This window comes from Castor canadensis, chromosome 3, assembly GCF_047511655.1.
Source record: "Castor canadensis chromosome 3, mCasCan1.hap1v2, whole genome shotgun sequence".
Lineage (NCBI taxonomy): Eukaryota > Metazoa > Chordata > Mammalia > Rodentia > Castoridae > Castor > Castor canadensis.
In genome coordinates, this window is record NC_133388.1 from 154,585,446 (window position 1) to 154,605,485 (window position 20,040).

At 34.0% G+C, this 20,040-nt stretch overlaps 1 protein-coding gene across 8 annotated transcripts in view; it reads right to left on the reverse strand.

Annotated features, from left to right (window-relative positions):
* Triqk (triple QxxK/R motif containing) overlaps positions 1-20,040 on the reverse strand; it is an 88,990-nt gene that overhangs the window by 61,559 nt on the left and 7,391 nt on the right. For 5 of the 8 annotated variants that reach the window (XR_012446355.1, XM_074068835.1, XM_074068834.1 and 2 more), the window contains exon 3: positions 14,463-14,617. The exons of 2 other annotated variants lie outside the window; for them this stretch is intronic. The gene's annotated coding sequence lies outside the window, so the exon portion shown is untranslated. The remainder of the gene's footprint in view (positions 1-14,462; positions 14,618-20,040) is intronic. One more of the 8 variants, XM_074068836.1, reaches the window with a different exon arrangement.

Consider the following 20,040-nt stretch of genomic DNA (forward strand, 5'->3'; position numbering starts at 1 on the left):
GATAGAGTGCCTTGTCTAACAAGCATGAGACTCTGAGTTCACACCCCAGTACCACCAAAAAAATAATAATGATAATAAATAAAAAGTTTGTTCTCTAAGAAGATACGTAAATGTTTATCTCAATTTTGCTGCTACAGTAATTGTGGGAAAATTCTGTGTTCCAACCAGACAACTGGTTTTTGCCTACACCAGTAAGCAATAGTGACCTGGTTGAATGCTCACATTTGAAAAGCAAGGTATCCACAAGATCTTTCTTCCTTTTGGTCTTGCACTCGCTAAGCAGGTACTCTACCACTAGAGCCATGCCCTCAGGCCTTTTATGCTTTAATTACTTTTTCTATAGGAGCTTGTGTAGTAATTGATAAGTTTTAACTATATTAAATGTAGCAAGCAGAATTCTAAGATGACCCCAAATTATTCTCTTTTATAATTATCTCTTCACTTCGCATGTAGATAGAACCTATGACTATGATGAGTCTGTGGTTATATTACATTAGTAACAAAAGGGTTTCCATGGGTATTAGCCAAGTGGGATTGATACACTCAAATTAACACTTTAAAATTTGGTCTCAAACTCAAAGTCAGAGCTGTGTCAGAAAAATTCTAAGTGAAAAGGGTTTGACCTATGAGAAGTCCACGGCTAGCTGGGGTCAGTGTTGATTAAATCCTCCCTCAGAAAAGCTAGTGTTTTGCCTCTGAATTGTGCTCTATAGAAGAATATCTCCAAAAGAGAGCAATAATAGGAATGTTAATTTTTTTGAAGCTATTGTGAATGTTATTGCTTTCCTGATTTCTTTTTCAGCTTGTTCATTCTTTGTATACAGAAATCCTACTGATTTTTGTGTACTGATTTTGTACCCTAGTAATTTGCTAAGCATTTATGAGATCTAAGAGTTTTTGGGTCTTTCAGGTATAGGATTATATCATCCACAAATAGAGACAATTTGACTTCTTCCTTCCCCACTTGAATCCTTTGTATTCCATTCTCCTATCTTCTTGCTTTGGCTAGGAATTCCAGCACTATATTGAGTAAGAGTGGGTAAAGTAAATACCTTGCCTCATTCCTGACTTTAGAGGAAATAGTTAGGAGGTAACCAACCTATATAATACAAGTCACTAAAGAAAGAAATCAATAAAGATATCAGAACATGGAAGGACATCTTATACTCATGGATTAGAAGAATCAATATTGTGAAAATGGCCATATTACCAAAAGCAGTCTATATGTTCAAGGCAATCCCTATCAAAATTCTAATGACATTCTTCACTGAGATAGAAGAGTTGATCTTAAAGTTCATATGGAAGCACAAAAGATCTTGAATAGGCAAAGCAATCCTGAGCCAAAACAGCAATGTTGGAGTTATCACAATATCTGACTTCAAATTACACTACAGAGCCATAGTAATACAACAGCATGGTACTGGCACAAAAACAGACACAAAGAACAATGGAATAGAATAAAAGACCCTGACACAAACCCATGCAATTACAGCCATATGATCTTTGACAAAGGTTCCCAAAATATGTGCTGGAGAAAAGACAGACTCTTCAACAAATGGTGCTGGAAAAACTGGATTTCCACCTGCAGAAGATTGAAACTTGAACCCTGTCTCTCACCTTATAAAGCCATCAATAATGTCAGATCTGAAACAGTGAAATTAATCCAAGAAAAAAATAAGGAATACATTGGACCACATAGGCACAGGTAGCAACTTTAAGAATGGAATGCCAAAGGCTCAGCAATTAAGAGAAAGTATTAACACATTCTGGGACTACATGAATTTCCTTCTGCACAGCAAAGGAAATAGTCACCAGACTGAAGAGACAGCCTACTGAATGGCAGAAAAATCTTTGCCAGCTATAAATCTCACAGCTGTACATCTGACAAGAATATATAGGACACTCAAAAAACTAACATCCCAAAAAGATCAACAGCTCACTAAATAAATGAGCAAATGAACTGAACAGACAATTCTCCAAAGAAGAAGTACACATGGCCAATAAATCTATGAAGAAATGCTCAACATCCATGGCCATAAAGGAAATGCAGATCAAAAGTACATTGAGATTCCACTTCACCCTAGTCAGAATGACTATCATCAATATCACAAACAACAGCAAATGCTGGGGAGGATGTGGGGGAAAAGGAACACTTCTACACTATTGGTGGGAATGTAAATTAGTGCAATATGGAGGTCCCTCAAAAAAACTAAAAGTAAAACTACTATATGATCCAGTGATACCACTCTTGGGCATATATCTGAAAGAATGTGCTCCAGGATATAATAGAGCCACTTGCACATCCATGTTTAATGCAGCACAATAGCTAAGATTTGGGGTAGCCCATATGCCCCACGACTAATGAATGGTTTAAGAAAATGTGGTACATATACACAATGTAGTTTTATTCAGCCATAAAGAATAATGAAATTATGTTGTTTGCAGGTAAATGAATGAAACTAGAGAACTTCATGTTAAGTGAAGCAAGTCAAGTTCAAAAATTCAAAGGTCCCATGTTTTCCCACATATATGGAAGCTAGACTTATAAGTTAAATGTCTATATAGAAATATATATATATATACACATAGATATATATAAATAGATATGTGTATATATATATATATATATATACACATAGATATATATAAATAGATATGTGTATATATATACAAATAGATATGTGTGTATATATATATATATATATATATATATATATATATATATATGTAGTGACAGAGAGAACATTGTATTAGTGAGTCTGTCTGAGGGGGTTACAGGAGTGGGAGAGAGAGAAAGAAAATGTTAGAGATTGAAAAATATTGAAACACCCCTTCTATATATGAATATAATATAATGCACTCTACAATAAGCTGTTGAATATTAGGAGCACATCATGATAGAGAACAAGTAAGAAAGGGAAGTGGGTAATTTGATAAAAGCACAATATATACAGACCTGAAGTACCAAGGTGAAACCCCTCGGGACTATCAATATAAAATTATTTTAAAAAGTGAAGGTCAGAAGGGAAAAATAAATCTTCTCTGGCGGTGGGCACCAGTGGGAGGGGTGGGCACAAAGAAAGGGGGAATGAGGGTGTATATAGTGGATGTGTTTTGTATCCATATATGAAAATAGAAGAATGAAACCTGCTGAAATTGTTCTAAGAATGGGGGGAAAGGGGAAAAAGGAGAATGATGGAGAAGGCAACTAAGATATATTGTAAGCACATATGTAAATATCACAATGTATCCCCCATACAACTATTATATGCTAATAAAATCATAAAATAAACCTAAAAGAGAGCAATCATCAACAAACACAATAAAAATCACTAAATGTTCTTAACAAAAAGATGCAAGTACAGGAAATTCATAAATTCTTTCAGAATTAAAGAACACAATTATATTATTAGTTTATAAATATATTTTATTTCACATTCTTTAATAAACTGATAATGTCATATCTATGTGACAAAACATGTCATAAAATAAAATAATGTGTTTTATTTCCTACCATAGCTCTTCCTACCTGAACTTATGAATCATTTAGATAAACAAGACACTGATTAAAAAAAATTCTTTCATCTTTTTTACCTCAAAGAATTTGAGAAACGTACACTTTGGATCCTCTGGGCTAAAAGTAAAAAATCAACATAGACAACTCATCACACAGTCCTTAAACAGTTGCTCATATAAGCATTCATTAGAAACATACACAGAAATAACAACAAATCCAGGAATAAGATATATGCAACAATTTTATTTACAGAGTTCTATACCTTCTACAGAATAACTTGTTTTATTGCATGATGAATATATACAGGAATGGGATGCTAGAAGCTTCAACTAATTGTTCCTTGTAATTTGCTTCTCAATTTTGAAAATTCCATTTAAATTTTCTACACTCATATAAAGCAACACTCATGCAAGGAAAGAATGACGCTTGTGCAAAGAATATTATGATAGCATAAAAGCACACCTTATAAAAAGAAAGAGGTGACAAACAACAAAGAGTTTCTGTGCTCTTCACTTTACTCCTCTGTGAATATCATTATAAAGATACAAAAGAAGATATGGGTAGACTAAACTGATAAAATTTACTACTAATGTAGTCATGTACTTAGTGTCTAAAGGGAGAAAGAATGATTATTTTGTGAGCTGAAGATTAAAGTTTAAAAGATTTATTGATAAAATAGCAGGAAGTCTCTTTGGAGGTAACTGCCACTAGCAATGACTGGTTTCATGGATTTAAGCAATATGATGATCTTCATGATGTCAAAGTAAATGTTGAAATTGTGAGTACTGATAGACAACAGAAACTTTTAAGTGAAGTTTGGGCTTCAAAATTAAAAAGGAAAAATATATAAATCTGACATAGCCACAATTGTAAAACGTTTCATATTTAAGAAGATAATCCCTACATAAATAGTGAAGCTGGCTTTAATTTGACAAGCATACTTTTTGCTATCTCCACATAACCAATAATCAATACATTTATTCACTATATTTTAGTTACAAAACACTCTTCTTTATGGAATATTAAGTATGCATGAATGCAAATATAGATGTACACCTGTGCAAAGCTTCTATGCATATACAGGCATGGATATTCATTCTTTAGTATTAACATGTGTCCAAAGAGATAGTTCCATGTATTATTTAGGGCATAAAATATACCTAATTCTCAAATTATAAAAGAAGGGATGTAAAATATGTCCAGAGATAAAGAGCAGTATTTATAATTAAAAATAGAAGCAAAGAATAGGCCCAAAAAGAGAAAACTATGCCTTACAATAAATAATATCAGGACAAACAGGTTAATTTCCCAATGGGGAAAAAAAGTACTTTGAGCAGAAAGAAAAATTCCTAAAATATCAAAATAGAAAATTAGAAAGTGGTTTATTTGATAATGTGAGCTAGTTCTTAACAAAAGTCTACATTCCATAGAATACTTTGATGGTACACAGAAAACGATGAGTAAATTATTTCTCAAGTGTGATATATCGAGGAAATAGATCAGTGAAACAAAAAAAGTAATATCATCACAGCATACAAACAGAAAATTCACATATAGGCAGAAAAAATCACAGTTTACATTGCATTCATGTTTAAAATCAAACATCACTTTTTCACATTTTTAAGATTTCCCCCCTAAATATGGAAAGAAAGCAAGCCAGGGCTTTAATATAGTATTTTTTTCCAACCTGGAACAGCTGCAAAAAACAAATCTTGCTGGAGATAAGCTTGGTTATAAATATCAACATTCCCTTTAAATAAGGGAGTCCAGTTTTCATACCATCTGCCTCTTTCTAAAAAGAAAAAAATATATATGAAAATCATAAGCCAGGCATTCCTTTCAAACAAGACATTTAAAAATGAAAATAATGAAAAAAAGGCTATTAATTATTCTAAGTCCTAGCCTTTACACTTGTCTTGTTTAGCTCAGATCAGAAAATGGGATTTTTTGTGTAAGTGAGCAACTAGTTGAAGAAACTAACCTAAAGTAATTAATAAGAAAAAAGAAAATGCTGTTTTCAAGTTTTTCACATAATTGGCCATAATGACCCTCTCTGGTTGGGTAATCAAGTTCCTCATGGGTCGTACTCCCAGTGTTTTAGTTTTTAACTACATGGGTTACTTTTGTTACATCTACTTTTTCCAAAACTTTTTTAGAGCCTGCTCCAAATACTTTCATGTTACCTAGTCTAGTACAAAAACCTAGTTACCAACAGAACTAAACCTTTCTTTTATTTTTATTAATGCATCTGTTTCTTCGTTTTTATTTTTATTTTATTGCTTATTTTAAAAATGTTTTTATTAGTATATGATAATTACACAGGGAATTTTGTTGTGACATTTTCTTACATACATATATTGTACCAGGTTTGGTTCATCCTCTTACCCCTGTCCCATTATTCTCCCTCTTCTCCCATGTCCTTTCTTTAAATGACTTTGACAGGTTTCAGTGCTCCATCTTCATATATATATAGAAAGTTCCTCAACCATATTCTTTTAATACAGATTCTATCTTCTGCAAAAAGCTGCCTAGGCCTCTCTCAACACAGTGCTCTTTTTATATTCCAGTTCAGTTAGATTTTGTCTGAACACCTTTCTTATTTGCCCTTTCTTCATTCTTTGTTAATACCTTGTGAATAAACAGGTTAATTTTTTACTGTGTCATATCATTACTATTTCAGTAATGAAGTCCATATTTATCATTATTTAATTCCTTAAAACACTAACAAGAAAGAACTAATACAAAATGTTCTACCAAATAGAGGGTTCCAAGTAGTATAGCAGAATGCTTATGTAAAGGCATATGTAGCATAGGAATGCTGGGATTGCTTGAGAAAAAGTAGAAGAAACACAGAGATAAAAATGGCATCCTCTATTCTAATAATATATGTAAATATTTAGTCGATTCCCTGAATTACAGTGGTAGGATTCCGAAAAGCTCCTGACTGAAACAAAGGCACCTAGGGAGCCCCAACATAATTCATCCTCACCTTCATATTCATTCTCTCCTTTTTCTTCCTCACACAGAGACACCCATATATTGCAAACAAAAAAATTGAATCTTTAATCATGAGCTTCTGTAGTTATTCTAAGGTACTAAGACTGCACTTAAATGCATCCTTCATTGGAAAAATATATACTAGGACCTTTCAAAATTCACTTTCATTCTGTTTTAGCCATGGACCACCTAGGTCTGTAATTATAGAAAACAAAGTTCTTTTACAAATGGCAAATGACATTTAATTGATTCCTTGGAATACTGCATCTTCAGTGTGTAGGAAAAGAGGAGAAGAAAAGATTTCTCTATATTAACAGTGAACATTATTTAATTTTAAATTAACTATTTAAAATAAATAACCATTTCGTAGCATTCAATATTTCATATTTATGATTTGATACAGACACTATTAAATGGCATGAACAATTAGCTTATCAGTGTTGAATCAGGAAAGTTATTTTACTTGAGACCTATCAACCACAGGTTTTAAAATATTAAAATGATTTTTTCACATTAAATTTAGCCTCTTGATTTTCTGACTTCCCTTGATTAGAATAGAGTATAAAAACAACCAGAATCTTTTGTACATAAAAGAATCTCAAACAATAAGGACAAAGTCTGGCACACAGTAGTTACTCAACACATGTTTGAGTAAATATTTTCTAGCAATTATGTTAACTTAAAGCATCCATATTTGATATTTAATTATTAGGAAATTTATTTCAATGATTTGAATTTCAAAATACTTATACAAGCTCTCTATCTTTCATAAGAATATGAGCTTGATAACAGGTTAACTCTTCTCTAATTTAACTTGTTCCCTTTCTGATTCTGTCACTTTTTAGCTTTTGACCAAGTAAGCTCACTTTCTATTTTGAAAATAAGTATGGTAACAATACCTCTCTTATATAGCTGTGTTTAATGGTTAAATTAAATAGATAACTCATATAAAAGAACTTAATATGGTACTTCTCACATAGTAAGTACCTAATAAATGTTATTAATATCAATACATCATGCAGACTTTAAAGGTTACTATTGAGGCATCACATAGTCCAATAAAATAAAATAAGCCCCCTGAGCTTGCCTCATGGTCATTAAAAATAAGTGAGCTGCATTATACATATGATTCTTAGGATATAATGATCTCAGAATATACTAACCCTATAACAATTGTGATTTTACAGTTTCTGCTATTACTTGATCTTCAGGGCATTTACCACCAGCTAAGTGACCTCAATCAAAGTATGTCTGGATAACTTTCAAGATACCAAATTATGTATGCTCTCTTATTAGTAATAAATGTTGAAAGTTCTAAATTGATCACTTTCATGCTTACAGTATGTGTACTTAAAGTCAAATACTTCCGAACAAAACAGGACTTACACACTAGTCCCCATTTTTAAAGTTGACAAGTTTACCCCTAATTGTTGTGCAAAATCCCAAATTATCCTTCTTTCTAAGAAAAGAATCTTCTCAGGTAAACTATTCTGCTGATTCTTCTTTATTTCCTCTTCAGGAGTTGTAAACTCTTGATGTTATTGTTACTAAGTCTGTAAGTCATAGTTTCTCTAACATATTCAACACATGCATTGGCAGTTTCTTCTATTAGAGCAGGAGCCTGACTTTAGAGAGAATTAGTGCTGCCAGAGGAAAATTAAAAGTTTGAGACCTTTAATCTGCAATAATAAATGTGTCGCATATTGATGTTTAAAATAATCCTGGGCCTCACACATAATGACAATGAGAAAAATAATTTCAGAATATTCCCTAAATCATAGTACATTATAAATATTTTCTAAAAGCCTCAAGAAAAATATAAATATTCTCTTTTGTATTTGAAATTTTAATTTTACTATAGCAGTACTTACTTACTAGACCTTACTGAAAGTCTATCATAGATTTTTTATTTCCATTTCTGCATATCAAGAACCTGAAAGTCACCTTCTATTCTCATAGCAAGTAAAAAAGTTGAAGTGATTGAAAAATCAACAACTCTTCTTCACATGAGAAAGGTGAGAACACAAGGGCAACTGCTACACCCAAGAATGGAGAGACAGGTGAATACATGGAGTAGCAGCTCACCAGGGCAGAGACTCATGAGTGGAAACTCCCAAAGAAATCAATTGTCAGGATAGGAAATTTGAACTGTAATTGACAAATTGCTGGATGTTCAGTGCAGACTGGCCTGAGAGTTAAAAACTCTACAAGGACTGTCATTTATGGGAGGATCCCATGCTTTTGTCAAGATTTCTCTCAGGGAAACTGATTAGGTTCTTGCAGAAAATACTAGGGAAAAATCCTCATGTGCTTCATCGAGGGAGGGTAAAAAAGAGCCATTTTGAAATATGCCATATCTCTTAAGTTGTGCAGTCATGAGAATCTACTTCACCAGAGCCTATACAACTTGCAGCAGGGAAATACCCAACTCCAAACCTCAAATACGCATCCTGTTTCATAAAAGAGGAAAGGAAAAAAACTGAGAAACACTTATGAAGTTCTTAGTCCCAGGGTGTAAACTCACTAAGAAAATGAAATGTAATCGCAGGACTACAGAATGTTTTTCCTCCTCCTACACCTTACCATCAAGTTATCCAGTTTTACTTTTTGAAGTTTCAGTTACCCATAGTCAACCATCTTCTGAAAATATTAAATGGGAAATTCCAGAAATAAGCAATTTATAAGTATTAAATTGCCCATTGCTTTGTGTAGTGTGATGAAATCTTACACTGTCCCACTCTATTCTGCCCAGGGCATGAATCATCCCTTTGTCCATACATCCATATTGTATATGCCACCTTCTGTTAGTCTCTTAGTGGCTATCATGATTATCAGATCAACTGTCACAATATCACTGTGCTTGTGTTCAGATAATCCTTATTTTGTTTAAAAATGACTCCAAAGAAAAAAAATAGTTATGCTGGGGGTTCAGGTAGTTCAAAGAGACTTTACAAAGTGCTTCCTTTAAGTGATAAGGTGAAAGTAAAAGATACTTTGAAAGAGATAGACACCACATTCATATAACTTTTATTACAGTATGTTGTTATAACTTCTATTTTATTATTGGTTATTGTTATTAATCACTTAGGGTGCCTAATTTGTAAATTAAACTTTATTAGAGGTATGTATGTATGTGTAGGAAAAAAACATAATATATATCCTAGGCATATCATTTGCACATTATAAAAAAATCAAAGATTTTAGAAGAATTTTTAAATCTTACTTTATCAGAGGAACAAAGTAAGAATTATATCTGACATCTCAGAAGCTATGCATATAGGAAGAGAGTAGCATGAAATGCTTAAGTACTGAGAGAAAAAATCCTAGAGTTCTGTATTCTGAAAAATTAATCTTCAAAAGTGAAGAAAAAATACTTTCTTACAAAAATAAAAATTGAAAGAATTTGTTAACAATAGTTCTACCTTGCAAGAAATGTTAAACTTTCTTATATTTCTTAAAATTTCTAGATCTACTTGAAAAGAGGCTTGGATCTACTTTAAAAAGAACATTAAAAAAGGAGTGGATAAAATAAAAACCCCTATTTTTCTTACTCTTAATTGGTATAACCAATAAGAGTTTGTTCAAAAACTACCAACAATAATGTATACAATTATGCATCTTATTACATATATTATATGTTTATAAATATGCATATGGATGAGAAATAAATGATAGCACAGATAAAGGGGAAATATTAGGATTATTTTGTTATTATAAGGGAACCATACTATCTATGAAATGGTGTATTATTTGACAGAGGTCTTGAATTAGTTGCAAATGTGTATAAATTCTAGGGCATTAGTAGAAAAAGTAAAAAAAGAAGTAAACCATTTGCTGAAAAAGAAAGCAAAATCAAAATGCTCAACTAAAGTCATAAAAGGCAAAACAATGAGACAAAAATAGGAACAAAGAACAAGAGCAAGAAATAGAAAATAGCAACAATTTTGGCAGCTATTAATACATACAGATAGCAAATAACATGAAAACATGTTGCACATCACAATTCCATCAGGGAAATGCGAATTAAAACAATAATGAGCTATTACTTCATGCTTTTATAACAGAACACTGACAACAACAAATGCTGGCAAGGATGTGAAGCAATAGGAACTCTCATTTATTGCTGGCAGGAATACAAAACCATATAGCCATTTTGGAAGATAGTTTTACAGTTCCTAATAAAACCAATTATATTCTTATATTATGAACCACCAATCATTTTCTTTGGTATTTACCCAAAGGAGGTGAAAATTTATGTCCACACAAAAACCTGTACATAGATATTTATAGCAACTTTATTCATAATTGCCAAAACTTGAAATCAAGCAAGATATTATTCAATAAGTGAATGGATAAACAGGTAATGGTACATACAGATAATGGAATATAATTCCATGCTAAAAAAAAGTGCTAGCAAATCAATAATAACATGGCAGAAACTTAAAAATATAGTTACTAAGTGAAACAAGCCAGTCTAAAAAGGCTACACACTGTATAAGTCCAATTATACAACATTCTGTAAAAAGCAAAACTATGGGGAGAGTAAAAACAGCAGGGAAGCAGGGGAGAGAGAAACAGACAGAACACAGAAGACTTAGAGAGCTGTGGAAATGTTCTATATGATAATAGAATGGTGGATACATATCTTTATACATGGTCCAAACACACAGAATATACAATGCCAACAGTGAACCTGAAAGTAAGCTATAAATTTTGGTGATAACATATCAATGTAGATTCATTAGTTGTAACAAATTTATTACTCTGGTGGAGATGGTGGTAATGGCAGAAGGTATAAAGGAAATCTCTATACTCCATTTTTCTATGAACCTACAACTTCTTTAAAAACTTTCAATAAAAGCAATAGGAGAAGGGGACCAGGAACTAGAGAAAAGGTTAGTTTGAGAAGAATTAATATAGAAGGTAACACACATGTACAGGAAATCAATGCGAGTCAACTCCCTGTATAGCTATCTTTATCTCAACTAGCAAAAACCCTTGGTCCTTCCTATTATTGCTTATACTCTCTCTTCAACAAAACTAGAGATAAGGGCAAAATAGTTTCTGCCTGGTAGCAAGGGGGTAGGGGGGAAGAAGGAGAGGGAGAGGGAGAGGGAGAAGGAGAGGGTGGGGGGAAGGGGGGAGAAGTGTCCCAAACATTGTATGCACATATGAATAAAAGAAATAATAAATAAATAAATAAATAATAAAAGGCTATTATAAAAATGATTCAATAAAAGCACTGAATAATTACTTAACAAGTTTCAGAAAAATTTCCTCTATTATGAAATGGATGGGATATTATTATCACATTAACCAAGATTCTTGTACAAGGGTTAGGCATAGATCATGAACCCCTCTAATGGAAACAGTGTACACAAAATTCTGGTAAGGATGTATCCTCAAATTATTGCTGAATTCCAAACAATCTAAAGAAAAAAAGCCCTGAGTTTCTCAAAGCAATTTTTTAGCAAAATGTATGATTGGAGTTTTTTTTTTTATATAAGCACCTAAAAACTGCCAAGCAAAACCTATGAGCAAAGCCTGCAGTACCTTCAGATTTATTCTGAAGACATTCCAACTTGCACAGTTCTCAAATCCCCCATCTATCTTAGTTCTAATCTGGGCACATGGGTTTTTTCCCAAGTCGCAAAGAAAATATGGGTAAAAATTGGATAAAAATCACTCACTCTGCAAGCTTTCTCTAGCTCATTCTTCCACACCAATACACACAAATCTATATATACATCCTCAGACACAAACACTATCTACAACAGTACCTCTACTTTGATCTCAGGGTAAGAAGCATGCTCCCTCCTGTCAAGGTTTCCATTGTGCCCAAATTACACATCGTTCTATTTTTTGTTACCCCTCCTTTCTATCTTCCCTGTCAATGCCTCCACCTGGGGCCTTGATCCCATTACTGAATTAGCATCATAATTTATTTCACTGTCTCCAGTGTTCCTTGCCTCAAATCCATCCTCACACCTCTTCTAGAATAATCTCTCACACTTAAAACTTAGTCAAGAAATTCCACTAAAATAGGTTATAACATTCATGTTTGCCTATGTCATTTAGGATGAAGTTCTTACTCCACAGTTTGGCATAATCTGACTCATGTTTTGTCCGCAATCTTTCTACCTATCTTTATCCCCCACACAGAAGTGTTCCAACTATTTTGAATGAAACGCAGTTCCCTGAAATTATAATACTACATAGCAGCTTACTATCCTTGCTCAAGTTGTTCATTTTTTTGGGAAAATGCTTTTAAGCTTCTTTACCTGGGTCTCTAATACTCTTCTTTTAAAACAATAGAAATATATGAAAGTTATTAATTTGATTCAAATCTTCCAATTTTCCTCCCTCACTGGGTAGAAGACAGTATTGTACTTCAAAGTCCAATTTACACTGACCAGGAAAATTCTAAATGCCAGTAGATAATAAGCTAGTCTTCTTCCCCACTGCTGCATTAAAGAAGTACATTTTGACAATGTTTTTGATATCTTGGGCCCCTGAGCATTCCTACCAATCCCTTTAGGCATACAGCCTAACTAAGAAATAAACATTTGTTGCTTCATGACATCAAAATTAGAGGGTTTTTTCTTCCTATAGCATAACCTAAACTATTCTACCTGATACAGAGGATTATTTTTTTCACAAAACCTTTCATGAGCACAATACAGTACGATTTAAATCAATGATTATAACATTCTAGTAATACTCTTATTATTTAAAAATAATAATTTTACTATAGTAAATGGCTAGTAATTATGTTTCTCATATTACATTGTACTCCTGAAGGAACTGTGTAGTATCTAACTCATTATAAGTGCTTTCAAAATGCTTATTGAATTAATTGTTCATTCTTACATTTCATTCATCAAGATCCAGAGACTACTCTAGTTGGTAGAGATAGAATGAAAACACAGCAAACAAAAGTCGCTGCCCTCACATGCTATATTCTTGTGAGAAATAATGACAATATCCAAGAAAAACAAGTATAAAACACATTGCTTATTGAATAATAATAAATGCTCAAAGCAGGGAAAGAACTATTGAATATTGGAGGGTGGGCCATTTAAAAGGGGACAAACATTCTTTTAATACAGATGGAAAGGAAAATAAGGAAATCAGAAAAGCAGATGTCAAGGGAAAGAGCAATTCAAGGGAGGGAATAGCAAGTATAAAAACACTGAAATGAGAAAATGGCAGGCATGTTCAAAGAAAAACAAGGGAGTCAGTGTTCCTGCAATAAGTAAATGATGATGAGAATAGATGTGAAATTAGAGAGAAAACAAGAGGGCAGGTCCTGTAGAGACATGAAGGTCAGCTTAAGTGCTTTAGCTTTTACCTTGAGTGAAATGGAGAGCCACTGAAGTGTTCAAAGTATAGTGGAGAGTGAGAAAGGATAGTAGAATATGAGATCAGAAAAATAACAGGAGCCCATAATCTTTCTGTTTATGTCATATTTCGTCTCTTCACAATACATGTGGAGCGTGGATGTATCACTTAAGAAATATTAAAAATGCTGACAAACTGATTTTTTTGTTCACTAATTACTATGCAGTAACACTGATAAAGCCAAAATGTAATTACCAAAATACTGAAATGTAGCAAAGTATAATAATGTACCAAATATCAAGAGACTAAGTATAAAATAACAACAAATCAGTAGATGATAACGCAAAATGATTTAACAAAAAGATCAGATAAATACTTTACAGCTCTACGAATTTTGCTTGGTTTACTTCGATTGCCCAAATACCACAAAATAAATACAAGTAAAAACATTTCCTCATCGTAATAGTGCCTTCCCTACGAAAGAACTATGTTCAAAACTAAGGTTCATTGCCAGAAGCAAAGAACTCAAAACATGAAAAACAAACTGAAAGGAAACAAACCACAAATCAAAACACCACTTGCCAAATGTTAAGTCAAATAAACGCACCTTGTGTTGTGTCCTTGATGCTGCCAAGTTTGACTCTGGAGAGCTGCCAGGGGTGAGATGTTTTCAAAATCAAGGTCTTTACTGAGTGAGCTGTACTTCCATTCCTGGTAAATTCAATTCCAGACACCAAAAAAATAATATTCTTGGTCACTTTACTGTAATTAAAAGCACATGGAAACAGTAAATGGATGGTCTCCAGTTCCCTAATTGTCTACAAAATGGAATCACAGTAAGCATTTACAAAGGTTCTTGGTTTGCTAGCTCTGTTACCTATTAATCTAAAAAATTTTTTTAAAGGTTCTATTACCAGATAATACTTCAAAAATATTGTATTTTATGTCTCATTTTCACAAGGCAAAATTTCATAATAAGGGCTCCAAGAATTTCTTTTATAGAAAAACTCTATCAAAGAAATTTACCTTTAATGTTCCAAAAGATTATCTGAAAAGTATTGGAGATGCTTCCACTGTATTCTAGAGTCAAGTGAATGTAAAGAGACTAATTTCAAATTATTTTCTGATATTTCAATTTGTATAGGATTGGCTTATTAAAAAATTGCATTTATTCAATCATAAACTCTTAAGTATACATGACTTTCTGAATACTCATTAAAATTAACAAGGAGCAATAATCAAGTAAAACCTGATTTATTTATTTTCATTCAATGAATGTTTACCACATACCTATTATGTGGCAAACACTGAATTATCTCTACTTTTATACTGCACTTGCCCTCACAAGGATAAAAATACCAAATTTAAATGCTTCCAAATTGCTAATAATATACCAACTCAAAATTTTACACCAAATATTTGAGAATAACAATTTTGCTAATTCTAATAAGATGATTAAAAATAGCTTGCAATTTTTAGGACACTTCCTCTGTCTCCTCTTCCTCCTCTTCTCCCTCCCCCCTCTCCCTCCTCCTCCTTCTTCTTCTTCTTCCTCTTCTTTTCTTCTCTCTCTCTCTCTCTCTCTCTCTCTCTCTCTCTCTCTCTCTCTCTCTCTCTCTCTCTCTCTCTTCTTTTTCTCTTTTGAGATAGGGTCTCACTAACTTTGCCTGGGCAGGCCTCAAACTCATTTTCTTCCTGCCTCCACCTCCCAAAAATTTAGGATTACAGTTATGTACCACCATATCACCCGTTTTCAGTCATTCCTAAATACTGACAATAATCTAAGTTAAAAATCATAATGTGAGGCCAGGTAGGTTGGCTCAAGCCTATTATCCTAACTTCTCAGGAGGTGGAAATCAGGAGGATTGCCATATGATGCCAGCCTGGGCAAAAAGTTCTTAAGACCCCCATCTCAACTAATAAAAGCTGATGTGGTGGCACACACCCGTCATTCCAGCTAGGTGGGAGGCTTAAGTAGGAAGATTGTGGTCCAGACCAGTAAGGCAAAAAGTGAGACTCTATCTCAAAAATAACCAGACCAAAAAGGACTATGGTTGTGGCTCAAGTGGTAGAGCACCTGCTTAGCAAGTGTGAGTTCTTAAGTTCAAACCCCTGTATCATGAAAAAGTTATACTGTAAAAAATACAGTTTTTTTAGACAAATAGTGCTTCAAAATAATAAAGTTTCACCCTTAGTTCACACCACAAGCAAAAATTAACCCAAAATGAATCAAAGACCTAAATGTAAAAGCTAAAACTACAGAACACTAAGAAAAATATCTAAGATTAAAATTTTGTGATTTTGATTTACATAAGTTTCTTAGGTCCAACACCAAAAACACAAGCAATAAAATACAAAATACATAAATTAAATTTCATTAAATAAAAAAAAAATTATGCTTCAAAGAACATAATGGTGAAATACTTATAAATCACAAACATAATAAGAGGCTTATACCCAGAATATATGAAGAACTCTCATGAATCAACAATAAAAAAAATTCAACTTTAAATGAGCAGTGTATTGGAACAGACATTTTTCCAAAGAAGATAAATAAATTGCCAAGAAGTCCAGAAAAGATGCTCAAGATCATTAGTCATTTGAAGGAAATTAAAACAAAAACTACAATGAGCAATCACTTGTACTTCCATCAGGGTAACTATACCAAAAGGCAAACAAGACCATGTGGAAATGAGGAACCTTCATACATTGCTGATGAGAAAATAGATGGTACAGTCATATCTGGGAAAATGATTTACCAGTTCCCCAAAAAGCCAAACCTAGAGTTAATCATATGGTCAGCAACCCTAATCCTAAGTATATACCCAAGAGAAATGAAAATATCCACACAGATAAACAGGATTTGGTATACTCATATAATGGAATACTATTCAGACATAGAATAGAATGAAATGTTGACATTACAACATGAATGATCCTAGAAAACATTATGCCAGTCATCACATCCATCTGAATGCATCATTCCTATTGTTTGTTTCTCCCTCTCCCTCTCCTTCCCTCTTCCTCTCTCTCTCTCTGTCTCTCTCTTCCTTTTTCTCTCCCTCCCTCCTCTCTCTCACTCTGCCACTTGATATTGAACTCAGGGCCTTCCATATGCTAATAAAGCACTCTGCCACTTGACCCACTCAAAGCTTTTGTTTGTATTTTGCTTTTCAGATTGGGTTTCACTAACTTTATCAAGGTTGGCCTCAAACTCACAACCCTCCTACTTCCACCTCCCAAACAGCTGGGATCATAGGCATGCCTATTGCTCTCTTTATATGAATGCCTTCAATGGAAAAAGATCAATAAAGACAGAAAACAGATTACTGGTGGCTTAAAGGGATGGAGGCAGAAGGGATCGAGAGTGATTTATAATGGTTACATTATGAACTGCTACCTTAGTGTTTATTTCCCCAAAAGAAAACAGAAGGCAGTTTAGAGTTCCTTAAATAAGTCAAAGTGATTTTCTGTTGCCCACACACCTGAAATGAAAAATGCATGGGAATAATTTTTAAATTTCAAAAATGTTTCTCTGTTGCCTTCTAGCATTTGATAATATGGAAAACAAGTCTGAAACAAGCCTAACTTTTACTTCCTGACAATACCAGGCTTTCTTTTTTTCTTTCCATGTGAAATAATTTTGTCTTTATCATTAAAATTTGAAAGTTTTGTGATATTTTGTTTCTTCAAGTTATCATGCTTAAATAAAACAAGTTCTTCCCACATTCATGTGTCTTTTTTAGCTTGAGAAAAGTTTTATTTCCTATTATCTTTTTGCTTATTATTTGTCTTTCAGATGTCAGATGTACTACTCTCTTTTCCAGGAAAAGATATCTATGTATTTGTCTCATCTTCAGAAAGTCTAAATATCTATATAGTGGACTTCATTCTTTTTTTTTTTTTTTTTTGGATGGTACTGAGGTTGGAACTCAGAAACTTGAGTTTGCTAGGCTTTGTTCTACCACTTGAACTACACACTTATTTCTACAACAATACCAATTCTGTTTTTTACTGTCTCACATACGAATATTTTAATGTTATCATGGTAGATAGAGTAATACTCTCCTGACCCTAAGATGTACAATTCTTGGAACCTATAAGTAAGTACACTGTGAGCAAAGGGACCTGGGTGCATGCTTTAAAAAGTACCTCAAAACAGGAAGAGTAACCTAGATGATCTGAATGTGTCTTTAAAAATGGATGACCTTTCTCCACTGTGATCAAAAGGAGATGAGACTACAAAAGAACAGAGAGATGTAATATATCTGCATAGAAGATGGAAAAAGCAGTCCATAAACCAAGGAATGTGGGCAGCCTCTAAAAACTAGAAAAGGGGAGATACCAAGATGGCGACTAGAGGGAGGAAGCAGAAAGCATGCTTCCTAAAGTAAAATCTTGGAGAGATGCTGGAGATACACCTTGCAGTAAAAACCACCAAGAAGAGGAAAAATCCGACACCTCCACACCCCAAACCCATGCATAGCATCCCCACTCCACATTAAACGGAGAAACCAGGAGGGTTCCTGGGCCACCAGACACCAGCTCCTAACCTGCTTGGGAAAAGCAGACCACCAGGTAAGCTAAGCAGCACACAGTACTCCCACAGACAACCCTGGAACAAATCAGCATAGCCCCCTGGACAGACTGACCCCCACCCAGGGAAAAAAGAGAAAAAAACTGAATAATAAACAAGCAGCTGGAAAAAAAAAAAACACATAGCAAAGAGAGTGGGGTGCCCTGAGCTGTGGAGAGTGGGGGAGGGCACTCCCTCAAGTGAACTGTAAATAAACAAGCTGGCCAGAGAAGGTGGGAGTGGTGCCACCTCCCCCAGTGTGCTTGGAGAGGGGAAAGCTTGTAACAGTGACTAAAGTGTGGCACACTCCACCGGAGACTGGGGGAGGGGCACTACCCATGCAAACTAAATAAAAAAAGACTGCAATTGCAACAGGCAGGTAGGGCTGTATACTGGAGAAAACAAAAGGGGCATGCATCCAGGAGAACTCTAAATAAACAAAGACTGCGGGGGCTAGGTGGGTGTAAAGCTCATTCCTGAGATCTGCGATAAATAAAGTCTGCAGCAGCAGCTGGCTGACAGTAGGTGGCAGGTGAGCCACAGCCTCAGAGAGACATTCACAAAGCTACCTCCAGACTCTTTTTTTTTTCTCTTCCTTTGATGAGACAACGACAGAACTAGGACTGGATGCTGAATGACTACCTGAAACTGTATTGCATTTGAACTTGGGATATTTTTGTTTTGTTTTGTTTTTTCCCCTTTGATGAGACAACTACAGAACTACTTCTCAGACACAACACCAGGACTGGAGACTGAAGGACTAACACCAAAATTATTAAGAATGAAACTTCATTGAATTTGAACTTGGGTTTTTTTTTTTATCCTCTCTGTCTCTCTAATGCCTGGTTAGCTTACCGTTGATTAGTACACTATCTCTCCTCTCCTGGTTTATTTCTTTGGCTCTGTTTTTTTGTTGTTGTTTTTTTTTGGTTTTGTTTGGTTGTTGGTTTTGTTTCCCTTTTCTTTACGTTCTTTGCTTTCACTCTCCTCTCACCCTTCCATTCTAGATATCACCATAGTTATTATTACAAGCTGGACAATACTGAATTACACACAGTACAGGGACACTAACAACAGCAAGGACAATGATGGGAAAATGGAAAAAAGAGGGAAACCATTTTCCCCCCAATACTAAATTAGTATGAACCAGAGGGAAATGAAGAAAACAGATACCCACATCCAGACTCCAACAAAACAAAGATAAACTATGCCAAAGAACTCAATGAAACCCACAAGAACACACTGAAAGAAGCAATCCTACAAGTAATCAATGAGAATTTTATAGAGAGGATACTGGATATGGTCAACCAAAATGTACAGGAGACACTCAAGAAATTCCAAGACAACAAAAATAGAGAATTTGAGAAAGCACAAGAACAAATAAAAGAAACCATAGAACCACTGTATAAACACCAAAGCAAAACAAAGAACACAATAAATAAAGATAAATGAACTCAGGATGAAAACAAACAATATTAAAGAGGAAACGACTCAGGATATGGAAAACCTCAGAAAAAAGAATGAAACAGAAATGCAAAACAAAATGGAAGGCCTATCCAGCAGACTAGAATAAGGAGAAGACAGAATCTGAGAACTCAAAGATGAAATG